This window comes from Podarcis vaucheri (assembly GCF_965113315.1).
Source record: "Podarcis vaucheri genome assembly, chromosome: 5".
Taxonomy (NCBI): domain Eukaryota; kingdom Metazoa; phylum Chordata; class Lepidosauria; order Squamata; family Lacertidae; genus Podarcis; species Podarcis vaucheri.
The window spans coordinates 84635877-84652577 of NC_138763.1; the positions used below are offsets into that span (position 1 = coordinate 84635877).

At 41.3% G+C, this 16701-nt stretch overlaps 1 protein-coding gene across 11 annotated transcripts in view; it reads right to left on the bottom strand.

Moving 5' to 3' along the window:
* ZMIZ1 (zinc finger MIZ-type containing 1) overlaps positions 1-16701 on the bottom strand; it is a 381786-nt gene that overhangs the window by 251486 nt on the left and 113599 nt on the right. For 10 of the 11 annotated variants that reach the window (XM_082225135.1, XM_082225142.1, XM_082225146.1 and 7 more), the window contains exon 3: positions 12841-12932. The exons of the other annotated variant lie outside the window; for it this stretch is intronic. The gene's annotated coding sequence lies outside the window, so the exon portion shown is untranslated. The remainder of the gene's footprint in view (positions 1-12840; positions 12933-16701) is intronic. 11 annotated transcript variants of the gene reach the window in all.

Genomic DNA, 16701 nt, shown 5'->3' on the forward strand with positions numbered 1-16701 from the left:
TATTTGTTTATTGTTCCCCCTTTTTTTCTCTCTTTCTTCTTTTTTCTTTTTCTTTTTCTGTTTTTGTGTATCATTTTGCTTTGTGGTTTGTGTTATCACTGTGGAAAATCTAATAAAAAATTATTTTAAAAATTTTAAAAAAAATTGGAAGGACTGGGATACTGCAATGTTGAATTTCATCCCCAATCTGTAACTCCTAGTGGGTTTTGTTGTGATGGGACTCACCACTATGGAGTACGAACCATATTTTATCAAACACATACACAAAGCACTGACAACTCCCGTCATACCTGACCATGCTGGCTAAGGCTGACAGGGAGTGGCAGTCCAATAACACTTGGAGGGCTACTGGTTAGTTACTTCATATGCATAAATGACATTTCATCTAACCAAAAAAAAGGGAAGAATGTGGGGAGAGTGAAATTAGAACTAGCCCCCAGTTCCTGGTATTATTCCTAGCTTGTCTCTCTATTTGTGAAGAAGTTGTATCCTGTCTCAGGACCAGCTGCAGGAATAGACATCTACAGTGGTACCTTGGTTGTCAAACTTAATCCGTTCTGGGAGTCCGTTTGACTCCTGGAACCATTTGAAAACCAAGGCACGACTTCCGATTGGCTGCAGGAGCTTCTGTGTTGGATATTTGGCTTCCAAAAATTGTTTGAAAACCGGAATGCTTACTTCCCGGATTGTGGCATTCGGGAGCCGATTTCTTCAGGAGCCAAACCATTTGACAACCAAGGTACCAGTGTACAGCACTACAGTATTTTAAAATGCTTACTCGGAGAAGAAGAGCATCGTTCACAACGCACTCCATATACCATACTCAGAGTCTCACATGCATATAGGGCTGCCACCAGAGAGTTTTGGCAGAAGACATTCTGTAAGTGTTTGGTGCTATTTTCTCTTCCACAGGCACACAGTGGAGAGTCTGCATGGAAGAGTAGGCCTCTGAAATTTTTCAAAGGCTTCATAGACCCAAACATAGCAGGGTAACATGCCACCAAAGATCAGTCTGATTTTGCATCCAGTCTGGCAATGTACCAGTGAAAGGCCCCATCTACTCCCCAGCTTTAGGCACAGAATAGATTGAGGCAGAGGGCCTCCTCGGTAGTGGCACCCACCCTGTGGAACGCCATCCCATCAGATGTTAAGGAAATGAGTAATGAAGGCAGCCCTGTATAGGGAAGCTTTTTAAGGTTTAAGGTTTTTATATGTTTTTATATATGCTGGAAGCCACCCAGAGAGGCCCCATGGGGCAAGCCTGTCAGATGGGCGGGGTACAAATAAGTTGTTGTTGTTGTTTCTAATATTTCTAATGCTGCGCAGATCTATCTATCTATCTATCTATCTTGCTCAAACGTATTGCCCTCCCATGGTGCACCCCACATTCATCTTTGAAGAAAACTCATCCACCACTGCCCCTCCCAATCCCAATAACCAGATACTACCACTTGTACCAAAGAGACAAAAATAGCAATGTGACAAACGGCCAAATGCACACTGTGACACGTGCAGGTTTCTAAATAGCATCGTTCATGGTGTCCATGTGTGCTAATGACATTCCTTCTGCTTGACCCCCCCCCCCTTAAAAAAAACAAAAACCCACAGCTTCCCTCTTAAGGGAGGGGAGTGGCAAAAAAAGAAGGGGGAAGTAACTTCACTTGCTTGGAAAAGATTCAGCAAAGAAAATATTGGTTCTGTTTCAGCACTTCACAAACCTCTCTTTTTCTTGAGGCATAAAGGACTAACTGCCCCAAGAATGTGACAGGGTTTGTTCTTTCCTTGGGACGAGAAATTTTCTGTTGCAGCCAAAGAACCTTAAAAACGTGGCAGTAGGTGCAAGAGCAAGAGAGCTTTTTGCAGGTGTCTTTTTAAAAGTTTGCCTATGAAGCCAGCTTGTAAATCGCCACTTGTACTTGATTGCCTGTGGCAACAATGAATGGCCTTTAGGTAACCAGTCAAGGAAGCATTACAATAATTGGTTCCTTTTTTTCCTTTTAGGCCACAAATTACAAACATACAGATGCTCCAGTAGGCAGGATAATACATTTTTTGCAGGTTCATAAATGTTGCAGAGATTTATTTGCAAGGCTACTGTGAAGTGTTGGCTACTGCGCCTTTCTTCTTGTTTGCACTGTAATAAATGCCGTTGTATTTTCCCCACTTCTCCACCACATGTTTACTTTCACAGTTCACGTGACTAAAATGGAATGGTATTTTTTTTAAAAAAAATCTTAATGGCTTAAAAGAGGCTTTTGGTTGCAGAACTCCAATAATGGTTCATTTTATCCCGTATTTTCTTTTCTGGTTAATTATGTTTATTGGCCAGTGCTGGTGCAGACATACTGCAGCCAAACCTGTTAACCATGGTTAAGAACAGTGCTATTTTTCTAGAAAAATAGCTTCCGGAACTCACCATGAACATCTCTCTTATTCTCTTACAATGGCAATGGCGCCCACCTGAGAAGAGCCAGAACTGAGTTCTGGAAAGTTCTAGCCCGGGGAAAAAGCCACAGTTAAGAGATTGAAAAGCAGGCAGCACGCTCACACAGCCCTTCTCCCAAGACCCTAGCTCACACATGAGCTTCCTCTTTCAGCCCTAATCGTGGTTAGGGCTGCCATACGTCCAGACATAGCTGGGATTCGACCCTTGCTGAAACGTCTGGGGAAATTGAGACGTATGGCAACCCTAATCCTGGTTAATTATTATGCTGGCGCCAATTTTCAGCAACAGGCAGTAGTAACTCAGAGTTACTAGAAATCAGAATTTGAAACCCCCTTCAGGTTTTAGCTGAACATGAAACCTGGCGTGAATCCTTCTCCTCTCCTCTTCTTCCTGGTTAAGAGTTAAATCCATCTTCCCAACCCCACCCCTCATATTTAGACTGCAAGCTCTTTGAAGCTACAACTTGTCCTTTGCTTATGTGACTTTGAAAAACACCGCCTATGTTGGTGATGTTGTATTAATCACAGAGAGTCATATGTGCATTTATTTTATGTATGTGCATAAAGGTCTTTACAGAGCAGTAGCATGGCAGGAAAAAAGAAAAGGACAGGTCCCTCTCAGGTCACTGGATATGTTCTCCAGCCTGAGCTGCCTAGAGAGAGGAAAAAAACCCTGAAGCAACAGTCCAGAATTCCTCTTGCTTACTGTAACATCGAGCGCAAATTCTCAGCATCTAAAAATATCTGCCAGAAGGACTTTTGTTCTCCAACAGCTTAAGGGAAAATCCAGCTGACAAAGCTAATGATCCAAATAACACACCATTTATTTTAGGGTGTATGCACAAGATCACACCCTTTTTATTCTGTATTAATTAATATCGAACTATGAGTACGCCCCCTGCTTCTGTACAGATGATCAACGATGGAGATTAAAAGACACCAGTCCACATGTAAGCATAAAAGAAAGGCTGGAAGAATCCCACTGTTTTAAAGGCTTCAGTTAAGTCTTAAAAAGAAGAATTCAGCTGAGTTGTGGATTACCTAATTTGTGTGAACTCTAAAATAATTACAAGTTTAGACAACAGGTTTTGCCTGATAATAGATAGGCTAGATAACGGGGGGTTTATCAACCAGTTACATGTTCTCAGCCAGCATGAAAGAACCATGCAATGCAAGGAACTGTGTTGGCCATTTCCCTGTATCTCCCCATTTCAAGTATTTTTGCAGTAAATTAAATGGCAGCTCACTTATGACCAAGGACATTCATGTACCATTTCACTGTAGTGACATTTGGTATTGGACTATGATCAAACCTAGCCATTGCAAACAAGAGCACATGACTAATCCTCGTGGCTGTCTTTTTTGCAAACTATTCAGTACACCATCACAAGATCTCAGCCCCCTTGATCCTTCATTACAGCTATTACGTACTTTCACTACAGCACAGTTTGTCCTTTTGCTTTATTATTACACTGTTTTAGAATTTAGCCATGTAACAATCACAAACAAATAATCATTTATATGGATGTGGAAATGAGGTCTTTGTCCAATAGATGGCAGTTAGGATACGGTTACCAGATTTTTTTAAGTGAATCCAGGGACACTTGTTTTTTTGGTGTTTTTTTAAAGCTGAGTAGTAACAGGGAGTCAGTAGTGGGGATGGTGAGGCAAGCACACATTGCATATTGTATAAAGGTGCAAAGCCCTTCTTTTGCACCCTGTGAAACATAAATGCACAGGTGTTTTTTTTAAAACTGGGCAATGGCACGCCACGCGCCCATGATTCCCGAGCCTTCCCCGATCTCCTTCCCCCCTTTGTTTTGACAGATCATGGGAGGCTCAGGAGTCACGGGTGGGTGGCCGTTGCCCAGAAGGGACCAGCCTGGTAGTGCAGTTGGCTCTGGCTGCCTTCAGGAGCTGCTCACTGCCGTGGTGTAGGAAAAATGGCGGGTGCCATGGCAGCGAGCTGCTCCTGAAGCCAGCCAAAGCCAACTGCACTAACAGGCTGGCTCCGGGCTGCTGAGGCTGCCGCTGCCACATTTCCCGGGGACAAATTTGCAAATCTGGGGACATTCCGGGGACGGAATTTGTCCAGGGACAGATTTGCAAATCCGGGGACTGTCCCCAGGAACTGGGGGCATCTGGTAACACTAAGTTAGGGTATCAGATTTTGTGTGTGTGTGCCAAACTTCAGCTCTCTGACAAAAATGATAGAAGATTTTCTATAGGCCAATCATTTTCCCAGGTCTCCAGAGCACTTCTTGTTGATACATGATCCATTGTTTCATTAGCCATGACTTCAGCCTGGAACCTCCTGCCCTGTGCGCTGGTTCCTCCTTTAGCAAGAAATTCACAGCTACAGAACAGAACGATCAAAGAACAGAACTACCCTCTTCAGATTGCATCATGGCTTCACCCCCAGACAGCTTATTGATTCTCCTGACCAGGGCTAGCAATAAATAATTCCACATTGGGCCTGGGCAACAGTTCTGGTTGAGATCTTGCTGATCCGGTTTATTAACCTCTTGCATTGACCTCTTGTCTGATACTTTCTTGCATCCTGTTCTTTTCAGGCGGAATCCTGGCAAAGAGTGACTTGGGTTTGGGCAGCTCCTTTCTGAAAATACCTCCTTGAATCTCAAGCCATCAGCTCATCCAGCTCCCCAGCAATTATGACTCCTGATCCTGCAGATATTCACATCTGCCTGCCACCCAGTGTCAACTATCCACTCTTAAAATGATTGTCCTGTAGTTATCCGTTCCTTTTCTTATGCAATTATACATTTCTTCCTTGAACTTTTACAAAAGCTCCTTTTCAAATTCTTGTTGAGGTTTTCAGATCGGTTTTCCCCCCTATAACTGGGTGCAGTTCACCTTCCCAGATTGTTCAGCCTTTGCCACCTACTCTGTTCTGGACCTCTCCAGTTCAGCTTTTGGGGCCCTCCTTCTCTTTCCTTTACTTCTTAATAAAACTTCATAGATCTCTATTGGGTTGTACCAAGTCTCAGTGGAGTCTAGAATTGCTTCTAAAAGTTTTGAGCTACAGAATATTGTCAGGCCTCCCAGATTTATTCAGCCATGAGTAGGGCTAGTCCTAGACAAAATTATGTCCCAGGCATGGAGTTGTCAATTTGATCATCCTTTCTAATACTGTATTTTGCATTGCATTGGTAGACCATTTCACAATTTTGATGTACCATTTACATGTGTGGCTGATTCCTAGCATATAATAAATTTGCACACAGGACAATCTCTTACACCCACTCACCATTTGTTGAATGGGCACTGATGCCGTAAATTTTCCTAACAATAATAATTGTGATGGTGATGATGAAGTAGATCTTCACACAATGCTGGCCTTGCAGGCCAGTGCTGCCAGCTTAGCAAGTAAAGATGAAGTGTTTGTATATTTTTGCTCATCTATTAAACGGAACTTGAGCAGGTAGCCGGTGACAGACACTTCAGTGCCTGGAGCCCCACATCCAGTATCCTCACTTGGTAACTTGCTGCTAAATCCAGGTTGGGCCATAAGATAGTGGCCAAGGCTACCATTTTATCACCTGCATGCATCCTCCTGATTAAAGACTGCCATCAACAAAACTAACTAACATCAGACTAAAAGACTAACATCAACAAAACTAAAGATACAGTGCGAAGTTCCGTATCAAATGTGTTTCTTCCATTATTTTTATTTATTTCTTGCTCATTATTGTCATAGGAATAATAATTCCAAATTACATTTTGTGCAATTCATCATTATTAAAGCAAACCTTGCTTGAATGAAAATCAAATTAATTCATTCCTAATAGGAGTGCCTCCAATTTCAGGTGAAGCCATTCAGATGAGCGGGGTAAAAAAAATCACCCAGCAAAGGCTTAAATACCTAATAGGAGATGAGAAATCAAACGGGAATTAATGTGGAGAAAACATAATTAAAAGAAAAACCTTGATTGAATTTAGACAGAATTGACATAACAGTGCAAATTAACTTTGTACAAAAAAGTATTCACTGAGAAAGCAATAAAAAGGCATTTCATTATTAATCTATATTCAAACAATAGAGCTGGCTTAATGTGAAACATAGGGTTTAATAGCCACAGTTTACAATGGCTGTCAGGAGTTGATGTTAACATTAGGATACCTAAATATCAGGAAATGAATCGTTAGAAATTGTATCATTAGAGGATTCTAGCAATGACAAACATATTTAAGAAGGATGTTGACAAGCTAGAGCGTGGGCAGAGGAGGGCAACCAAGATGATCAAGGGTCTGGAAACCAAGCCTTATGAGGAATGGTTGAAGGAGCTGGGTATGTTTAGTCTGGAAAAGAGGCGTCTGAGAGGAGATATTATAGTCATCTTGAAATATCTAAAGGACTGTCACATGGAAGATGGAGAAAGCTTGTCTTCTCCTGCTCTGTAGGGCTGCTGCAACAAACAGCTGTACAACTCTTTGGGAGGCAGAGATGCAAGAGGGCATCAGAGGAGGGAAGGAAGGAAAGAGGGATAGAGGCCAGTGTTGCCTGTGACACCCCTGACCATCATTCAAGGCTCCCCCCCCCCCCAGGGTACTATAGCACACTAGTTGAAAACCACTGGCGTAAAGGAAGGACATAAGCTGGCGCTCCTAGCCTTCCCCAAACTGTTACAGCAGATATTGTGGACTTAAGAAACCCCCATCAGCCCCAGCCAGTGGGTCTATTTTAACTGGCAGTGGCTCTCCAACATCTTAGGCAGAGGACCTTCCCAGCTCAAGATCCCTTAACTGGAGATGCTAACAAAAGTTCAAGCATTAAAGGTTTGCACTACTTAAAAATAAATACCCAGAGTTTAATAATGCTTCAGGGAAACTAGTGCAGAGAGTGCTGTGTTGTTGTTTTTAAAATGCAAAATGCGTAACAGTTTCAACTTTAAACTGTTCATAGCATTGGGACTACACTGGGGTTTCCCCAAATTAAATATGCAAATCCTGAAGGGAAGACACACATCCTTAAACACTCAGAAGGAACATGAGCTCACGCTAACACACCCACCCTTCACTGTTTTTCACTTAATGTGGTTTATACAGGAAATACTAGAACACCAATGATGGAGCCTGTATACTGTCAAAAATGTGCAGTGGCCCTTTTTGGGGCTGTAAAAGCAAAATATTTAGAGCCAGCTTCACATCTACACAGCTTCCTCCAGGTCCATTTTGTGGGAGACTGTCCTGCTGCTGGTGGAATAGCCTTCCCCAACTTATTGTCACCTTGCTGCTTCTGCTCAAGGCCAGGAGGAAGAAAGGATTTGATGCTGCAGAAGTAGGAAATTACTTGCCATGTGGAGTGTGAAGCAATTGTTTTGCAGCTGATAGAAAGGGCTGTTCTCAGATAATCAGTGTAATTGTAACTGGGAGGCAAGGAAGATGGGAAGGACAACCCCCAGCCTCAAGACACAGGTAAACTGCAATCTGTGTGAATTATAATCCCATATCTGTATCACATTGCATGCACATATCTACACCACATTTGGTTTAAGAATAAATCCTCAACCCAGGTATAAACTTACAGAGGGTGCTCCAGTTATGTGGAAAAGTAAGTTTTTCTCTGTTCACTGCTTTACAGATCACACAAACAGAATGGCTTCTTTTGAGGAACGAGGCATAGCATTACAAACCAAGAAAGAAACAGATAAGACGTACAATCAACAGGCCTGGACACCACCCTGAGAGCAGGGAATCCCATAGGGTTCATTTGCACCTCCTCTAGTGTGGTTTTCCACAACGGGGGCTCGGAACTGATGTTGTCCTCAGAATCACTCTAGAGAGATGATCTCAGGAGAAGGGAATCATCGCTAGCAGTTCCAGGAAGAAGATCAACACGCCAGAGAGCATGTTGCTCTCAGTCATCTTCCTTTTATAACATGATGTATTTATACCCAAGAGAGCTCTGCTCACATGCGGCAACACTCTGGGTCAGGCAGCAGCCTCTGTCTCCAGTCAGTTTAAATGCTAAGGCAGAGAGAAATGATACAAAGCCAAGATCCTCCTGACACATATGGCAGCTCTCTTTTATAAGCAGAAAGGTCATGCAAGAACACAGAATGATTTGAGGTTCACATACAGCAAAGATGACTGACTGCCTTTTAAAAGTGTTGCTCAAGTCAGCTAACACATTTATATGCTAATTCGCAAGTGGGCTGTCCTCTCCTGTGCTTCTTTGGGATGAAGGGTGGGATAAACATTTAATAAATAATAAAAAGGACAATAGCTGCACTAGTCAAGGAGCCGTACAAGTAGCTGCTACGTTCCCTAATAACAAGGCCAACTAGGGCTGCCAATAGGAGGGTACACAGACTCTTTGCTTTTTTTAAAAAAAGTAAATCAAACATTTCTAATGAAAGTTATGAAACAAAATGTGGAGACAACTCTCAGGCTTCAGCAAGCAGCACCATTGCTAAGGACACTTGACCACTGCTGCTAAGTAATCTGAGAAAGGAATGTTGAGAGGAGGGCCCTTCCAGAGAAGGAGAAAAAAACACCAGAAACTGCTTGTTGCTGCTAGCTGAACAGTGGATGGTGGAAGATACTGGGGCATGTTTGTTTAAGCACTTTCCTCATTCCTACGTTATTTCATTCACACACACCTCAAATGCCCTGCCTTTACAGAAGAAAACACAACTGGCTAGCTTTGTACGTTTTACTTGGAAGTAACTCCCTTGAAATAAATGAAGTTTCCTTCCGACCAAGAAAAAATATTGATATTGCAGCACTCACCCCCTGACTTTCCATGTCTCTCACATAGCCACTACCAGTCTGTCATCAAAGGGCTGCTATTTGTTAATATGCAGTCACCACAAAATAAAAATATGTACAACCTTTAAAAGATATCTGAAGGCAGCCTTGTATAGGGATGTTTTACATGTTTAATTATGTTTTATTATGTTTTTGTATATGCTGGAACCCGCCCAGAGTGGCTGGGGCTACCCAATCAGATAGGTGAGGTACATTTTTTAAACAGGAGTTTGTGTGCATGGGACCTGATCCACATAATGTGTGCTGATCCCTAGAAATCCTGTTAGACTGGAGGTCAGCAACTGGCAATCTCTGAGCCATATCTGGCTACCTGAGATACTGCCTAGACTACCTGTTGCCAATCCAAAGACAAAAACAGGATGTAGAAGCAGTACAGATGTGGCAAGCCCCTTTGGGAGTTGGAATCAAGCCTCTTTGCCCTTCACTAGTCATATCCTTCCAAAAGTGGCCCTGCATCTCTCTCCCTGGAGTCTTTCAAATAAAACATTTGAAAGGGATGCAGTGCATCCCATCCAATTACTCAACTTGTCAAAGCATCTCCTGACATGTCCAGCTTGCTGTTCCACAAGTTGATGTTATTGCTTTTGCTCTCTCATGCATCCTGGTAAAAGCCCTAGCCCCCTTCTTCACGGCAGCTCCTTACAGAACTCAAGATTCTTTCTACTGTTCTTAAAATACGGTATATTTTTTATTCTATTTAGAAATGTGCACATTTACTCCGAGTGGCTAAGCACAGTTCCTTCCTCCTGCAAAAAAAAAAAAGCGATCTTTATCTTCCTTAAAGCACAGATTCTGCATGGAAATTATGTGAGCTCAAGAGTCCTGAGAGTGTAATTGCTCACAACAAATGAACAACTAAAAATCCAGGCAACCTAAACAAATAACATGAAATATTTGCTTTGCTAAATATCAACATATTAATAAGAAAGCACGCAATCTGTTATGGGCTGTGAGGAATTTCTCCTCTTTGCTGAGGCTGAGAGAGAAAGACAAACTACCCGACAAAATTATGTTTGGGTAATTCTTATCTAGAAAAAAATATACATGTTCAGATTGTACTGCTAGAAGGATAGTCACCTGTGGCCATTTGTGAGGTGGCCTTTAAAAAACTGCATCTTTGTGGGGGGAAAGGTTGTCAAAACGAAAACATTAAAGGGATGGTAACTGTTGATAACATGCAAGTACTGTCTTATATCCAGGGGGTGCTGACCATCTAATCCCAAGATATATCCCAAGATGAAATAGACAGTTAAGGACCCTTAATAGTTCTGAACCTTTTTATTTGGTTAAATAAGATTCTGGTGCTACTTTGATTAATTGTTGTATGAATCAGCAAAAAAAAAGTTTCAAGCATTAATTGGTAGTTCAAAAAACCAAAGTTTCAGCTGATTAATCAGTGGGGGTCATTTTTAATCTGTGGGACTGAGAGTTAAGGGCATTATTTTACGACTATTTTACTTCTACTATTACAGGAAATTAAACGGAAAATGCTAGGGGCCTTTCCACCTCACCATTTGTGGTTGCTTTTTTGTTTAAACTGCAGGGTCATATCTTCTGTTTCTAAAAAATAAAATAAAGTATGCAAATATCTGTAAATTTAAATCTGAATTTAATCAGATAAAGAGGAAACAATTATTCAACTAAAATTGTTTAATTGGATGACTGCCCTAATAAATGCACAGAAGATTGTGGCAAATATTGGGTTATGTAAGAGTTACCAACCTTTTAACCAGAGCACCATTTCAGCCACACAGAATACCCTATGCTGTAGCATAACTTTTGTTCATCTTACAAATTGTTAGAAATTATAAAAAAATCAACTTTTATGTCATGTGGATTCTGCATCAGCACAAAGCTGGTACAAAGCTCCTATTGCAACAGATGGACCTGTCACATCAGCTGATTCTTAATTCCAACAGATCCATGTTTTAAACTCATTTGTGGGTGCTTTAAGGACACCTATCTTCATAATTAATATAAAAAAGTACACAAAATGTGCTACACAAGCTACTCTTGGGATTAGAAATTTTACCGCAACATGGCTTTGCTGAAATATGGGGGACTATGTTTAAGTACTGGTACATCAATTCTTGTGCTACAAATCAGTAACTACAAGGGCAAAGCATCACTACCACAAGCGCATGCATCAGGTGAACACACTTGGAAATGCAGCAACAACCTATATAAAAGAAACAAAATATTGCAAGTAACTAGTTTAAATTGTGAGTGGGGGGAGGGAAGAAGGGAATTTTAAAAACTCGGTGGATTTCACAAGATAAAGACTCAGGATTTTCGGCAAGGGAATGATTTTGTGACTCACCCCCTCCACCAGTGTACCCTCTCACATTGGGGGGGGGGCAGCACCTTCCCCCTAGAGACATCTGGCCTAATGATTACTCCAGGAGACAAGAAGCTAGAGAGAATATGTGGGCAATTGCTTAGCAGCCATCCTCTTTTGCTTCAAGGTAACCTAGGCCATCTATTTATCTCCCTACTGCCTCTAACAACCATCTGTGTGCTGCTATCCAGTCCTCTCCACCCAAGCATGAAGATGACTTAATACTAAACCACAGGAGCCAGTATTTCCTTACCCTTCAGTGGCTCATTCCCGAAAGTTATCACACAGCTCCAAACAAAGGAGTGATGACAACAAGAAGAAGTCAGCCTCCACAGAAGTTGATATTGAAAAGGAGTGTTCTGTTCCTAGCTAAATTAGCCCTTTTAAGATTCTTCACCAATGAACTTCATTCTATTGACTCCCTTTTTTTATCCTCCCTTTCACACTACAAATCTATCCTTTGTCTTCATTAGGAAGCAGACAGATGTTCAACTACACTAGCCATGTTGAAGAAAGACACGGGATAAAGAGACAGAATTGCCTTTCATGGTTAGACCGAGGTTCACTTCCAGTTTGTGACAAACCACTGTTTGCCATTTTGCCTCAACACAGCAAACTGTTTTGATATCAAAGCAGGATCTCAAAGCAGGTTTGGGACCCTGACTTGTAAAAAAGGGGGGGAGTGCAGAGAGTGAACAAGCACCAGGGATCTAGTTCTCATGGTGATTTTTATTCCAAACATCCAACACTCAAGCATGCATCACTTCCAAACATGCAAGTTGCACTCAGCTGTCATAGTTAATAACCATAGCTGGCTCCAGATGACAGTGAGATCAGGCTTTTCCTGAGATTCCAAGACCAGTAAAGGGCCCTCTGTCCTATTTTTACTTTGCATGGTGCAACCAAGTGGGTTGGAAGCAAAAGAGAGAATTCAACTCATGTTCCCTGCTTCATACCAGTTAAGGAAACCCACTGAGGGTGCCTTGTGTTAAGACCACCAAAGCCCTAGCACTGCCTAAAAGCTGCAGATAGACCTACTGTCCATGAATCTGCCTAATTCTTATACAGTAGATACTTTCAAACAAAATTCAGAAGGTCAAAAAGTTAATCAAACAACATCAACAGTTGCTGCAACCATATTTCTGTAAAAAAGACCCTACCTGTCATAATGAAAATAAACTCTCATAATCCACAAGGGACAACGTAATACAGACACCTCCAAATTCTGAATTGTCAGTTTTTCGTAGCGCAAGTGGAAATTTTACCTTTAGATGGTTCAGCATTTAGGAACAAAAACTGCGGGTCTGATTAATCTCTCACTCAATACCAACTTGATGGCAAACTCCCCAGGCTTGTTCTGCAAGGAGAAAAGTAGAACAAAATTTCTGATAAATTTTCTGATATATTATCACATTTGTATCATGCTCTCCCACTCAAGGAGATGAGAAGAGCATTTTAGCCTCCCAACAGACTTGGGAGGTAGCTTAAGTAGAGACAGTGATTTGCCCAAACCCAAGAGGGAGTGATTCATTCAGTGAACCTTGCAGCCAAGTAGAGCTTTGAACCTCCCAGAAACATTGAAACAGAGCCCTCTAGCTATAACACATTGGCTGAAAGTTCTTATCTGCTCAGTGGCAGAAATATAGAGTGTATCTCAGAAGGATTTGGCAGAGACTCTTCTCTCCCCATGTGCCCAACCTAAACCTGTTCCAAAGAGTTGGAGGAACCCCCATAATAGATTTAAGGGGTGTAAGGGAAGACGAAATTTCTTTGTGTGGCCAAATGTCCTTGCACTAGCAGAAGCACATTGCTGAACACCGCTCAGGGCTTTTGCACCTCCATCAACTCTGATGGTTTCTAAGCATCACATGAGCAGTAAAGCAGCTCACCAATGCAGAACCACTGGGCTACCTTCTTATTTAACTGATCTAGTATTTGATTTAAATAAAAAAACTCCAGTGTCTGACAGAAGGCCTAAATCAAACTGACAACGCACAAATGGAATTTCTCATCTTTGGGCATATGTCTAGATTTGCTTTAAGAAAAAACATTCTGGAGGAAACAGAACTATTAGAAGCTAGTTGAGAATATCCAAGTTCCTCCCATTCAAGGTGATGAAATTCTCAGAACTGCAAAATTTAACCAGTAGGTTAACTGGTTAAATGGCAGCGACAGGTAGGTGGCTATATCAGTATGGCACAATTTGTTGCTGATTTTACACTATGTTGCTGCTGGAGATATACTGTAACTGTAATATAGAATGAAAAAATAAATGCTAAATCTAACCCTTCTTTAGAGGAAAGGGTAAGTGGCAGATTTTATTCACTTGCAACTATGTTAACACTTTCTTCAGTGTCTCAAAAAGACAGCCGCATCAAAGATTTGGGTTAGAGGCTCATTTAAATTTAATCAATCAGTTCAAAAGGTCATGATTACTCAACTAAAATTCATTAATTGGTTGACTATATCTTAGTTTGGGGTGTGCATCTGCACAATGAAAATGCTAAGGCTCAAGAATTTGTAGGCATCTGCATTTTGAAAGAATTAAATACAGAAGAATCTAGGAGGTATGAATGTCACTCCTAATACAATTCTGCCACTTCCGTACTTTTCTTGCCTTTGAATGCTAAAATATTCTCTTGCCAACTCTCAGCATAGCTGCCTTTCCATCAAACAGTCAGAAATGTTCAGGGGCTGCTGATCTGTTGCCAATACTTAGGGCCAAGGAATTATGAGAAGGTGCCTTTTTAGCCAATTATCATGTTGTTATTTATATTACAGAGCAATGCAGGAGGCTCCTGCGTGCTAACACCTTCACTTACAAAATAAAAAAATCACTTCCAGTAGCACCTTAAAGACCAACTAAGTTAGTTCTTGGTATGAGCTTTCGTGTGCATGCACACTTCTTCAGATACACTGAAACAGAAGTTGCCAGATCCTTCTGTTTCAGTGTATCTGAAGAAGTGTGCATGCACACGAAAGCTCATACCAAGAACTAACTTAGTTGGTCTTTAAGGTGCTACTGGAAGGAATTTTTTTATTTTGACTATGGCAGACCAACACGGCTACCTATCTGTAACTGGAACCTTCACTTACAGTTATGGATAGATTTTAGCAGCATTGTGGCTTTACAAACTTTCTAAAAAAATCCCTTTAATTTCAAATTGAATTAACTTCAGATCAGGCTGCTTGTGCCCCTGAAGGTACGTATTTTCTACCTTTTGTTATACACATGGGAAGAGCTGGGTGATGGAGTAAAGCTTCTACTGGACAGATGTGTTGCAACACACCAGAGCTTTCTATTCCTTTGCTGCTCTTGCAGCCATTCAGCACCTTGACCATGTTCAGAGGGCCAAATACTAGCCTAATTAGTGAAGCTATCAACAAATCTGTATATTCACATGCAGCTCTTTCATTCCTGCTTCACTGCTATTTTTGTGCAAGCAGGAAAACAAAGAAGCCATTAACCACAGTTCCCAGTTTACAGGTAACTGAAAACTATGGTTAACTGTGACTCCTTGTTTTGTTGCCCTACTTGCATGAAGGGGATGTATGGATATGAAGTTTGCCCTCGCTTATTAAGCCAGGATTTTATTGTGTAAACCACATCACTATGCAGCAGCAAAGAGATTTGCCAATGAGTGTGCACTTGAAGGGGAGCTATAGCCAATTCATGGATCTCAGATGAATGAACATCCAAATAGTTGGCAGGGACTGCTGCTGCAAAAATGAGTGTTGAGGCATCTTAAGTACTAATAATGAGCTTTCACAGGCTTATTATGAAATACTTTATCAGATGCATGATGCACACATTTTCAAAAACAGACTAGTTTCATATACACATTACATTTTCAGGTTTACATGTAAAAAAAATCAAAGATCAACAACACTTAGTTATACCAAAAGGCAATCTGTGGTAGTTCTTAGGTGTGCCATCCCAAGTTAAAGATTTTCAGAGCTGAAGAAGTGAAAGTGGAGATAGTATTAGAGAAGTCAATGAAGAAGAGGCGGAGGAGGAGGAGGAGGAGGAGTTTGGATTTGATATCCCGCTTTATCACTACCCGAAGGAGTCTCAAAGCAGCTAACATTCCCCTTTCCCTTCCTCCCCCACAACAAACACTCTGTGAGGTGAGGGGGGCTGAGAGACTTCAGAGAAGTGTGACTGGCCCAAGGTCACCCAGGAGCTGCAGGTGGAGGAGCGGAGATGCGAACCCGGTTCCCCAGATTACCAGTCTACCACTCTTAACCACTACACCACACTGGACCCAGGCTTAGGAAGGCATGCATGCTTTTAGCATGGAACTAAGAGACAGGGAGAAGGCCAAGGGACTGGGAACTGAATTTCATATATTAATAAGCAATAACTGATAAAAGTCTTTGGCTCCTGGTAGTAGTAGTAGTTACAGTGTTTGAAAAATCAACACTTCATTTATAAGGTTGGAACCAGTTAACTGTAGCAAGGTAGATCTCTGACTCGATCACATGATTTAAATTGTTTTCTGGAATTTGGTTTCCTTTTTTGCTTTCCTAATTTTTCCAAACCACTTAGTTTCTCTTCAAATAATAACAATAACAACAACAACAATAATAATAGTAATAATAATAATCCAGCACATTATTTCATTACATGGGACACAAAAGTTTGCATTTGATGGAAATGGTTCCCTTCAAGTGAAGCCTCAAAAAGCTTCCTTGTATATTAAAAAACCAATCACTTCTAAAGTTCTTTTTCTTTTCTTTTTTTCTTTCAGAAAGCATGGAAGGGAGATAGCCTGCAACAAAGGTGACTACATTTTTGCAGGACTCGATTGACTTTCCAACAGTGTGATTAGACCAGGAGAGCACAGCTGCAACTTATAAATGCCCAGGCAGGCACACATGAGTGGCGTCTCATCTAGTCTGCCAAAATTCCAAGCAATTAGAACAAATAACACTTTCAGCTCTTCTGCAAGTTAACGGGATGGAGAATAAACACCACCAGTGGAGGAGAACCGCCGGGTGGGAAAAAGACTTCTTGTTTCATAAGGGTTACTTTAAAAAAAAGTTATTTATTTTTAAATTTTCCATCAGAACAACCAACCACTTGCTTGCTCACTCCAAAGCGTGGCAGTCCCCATGTCTCCAGA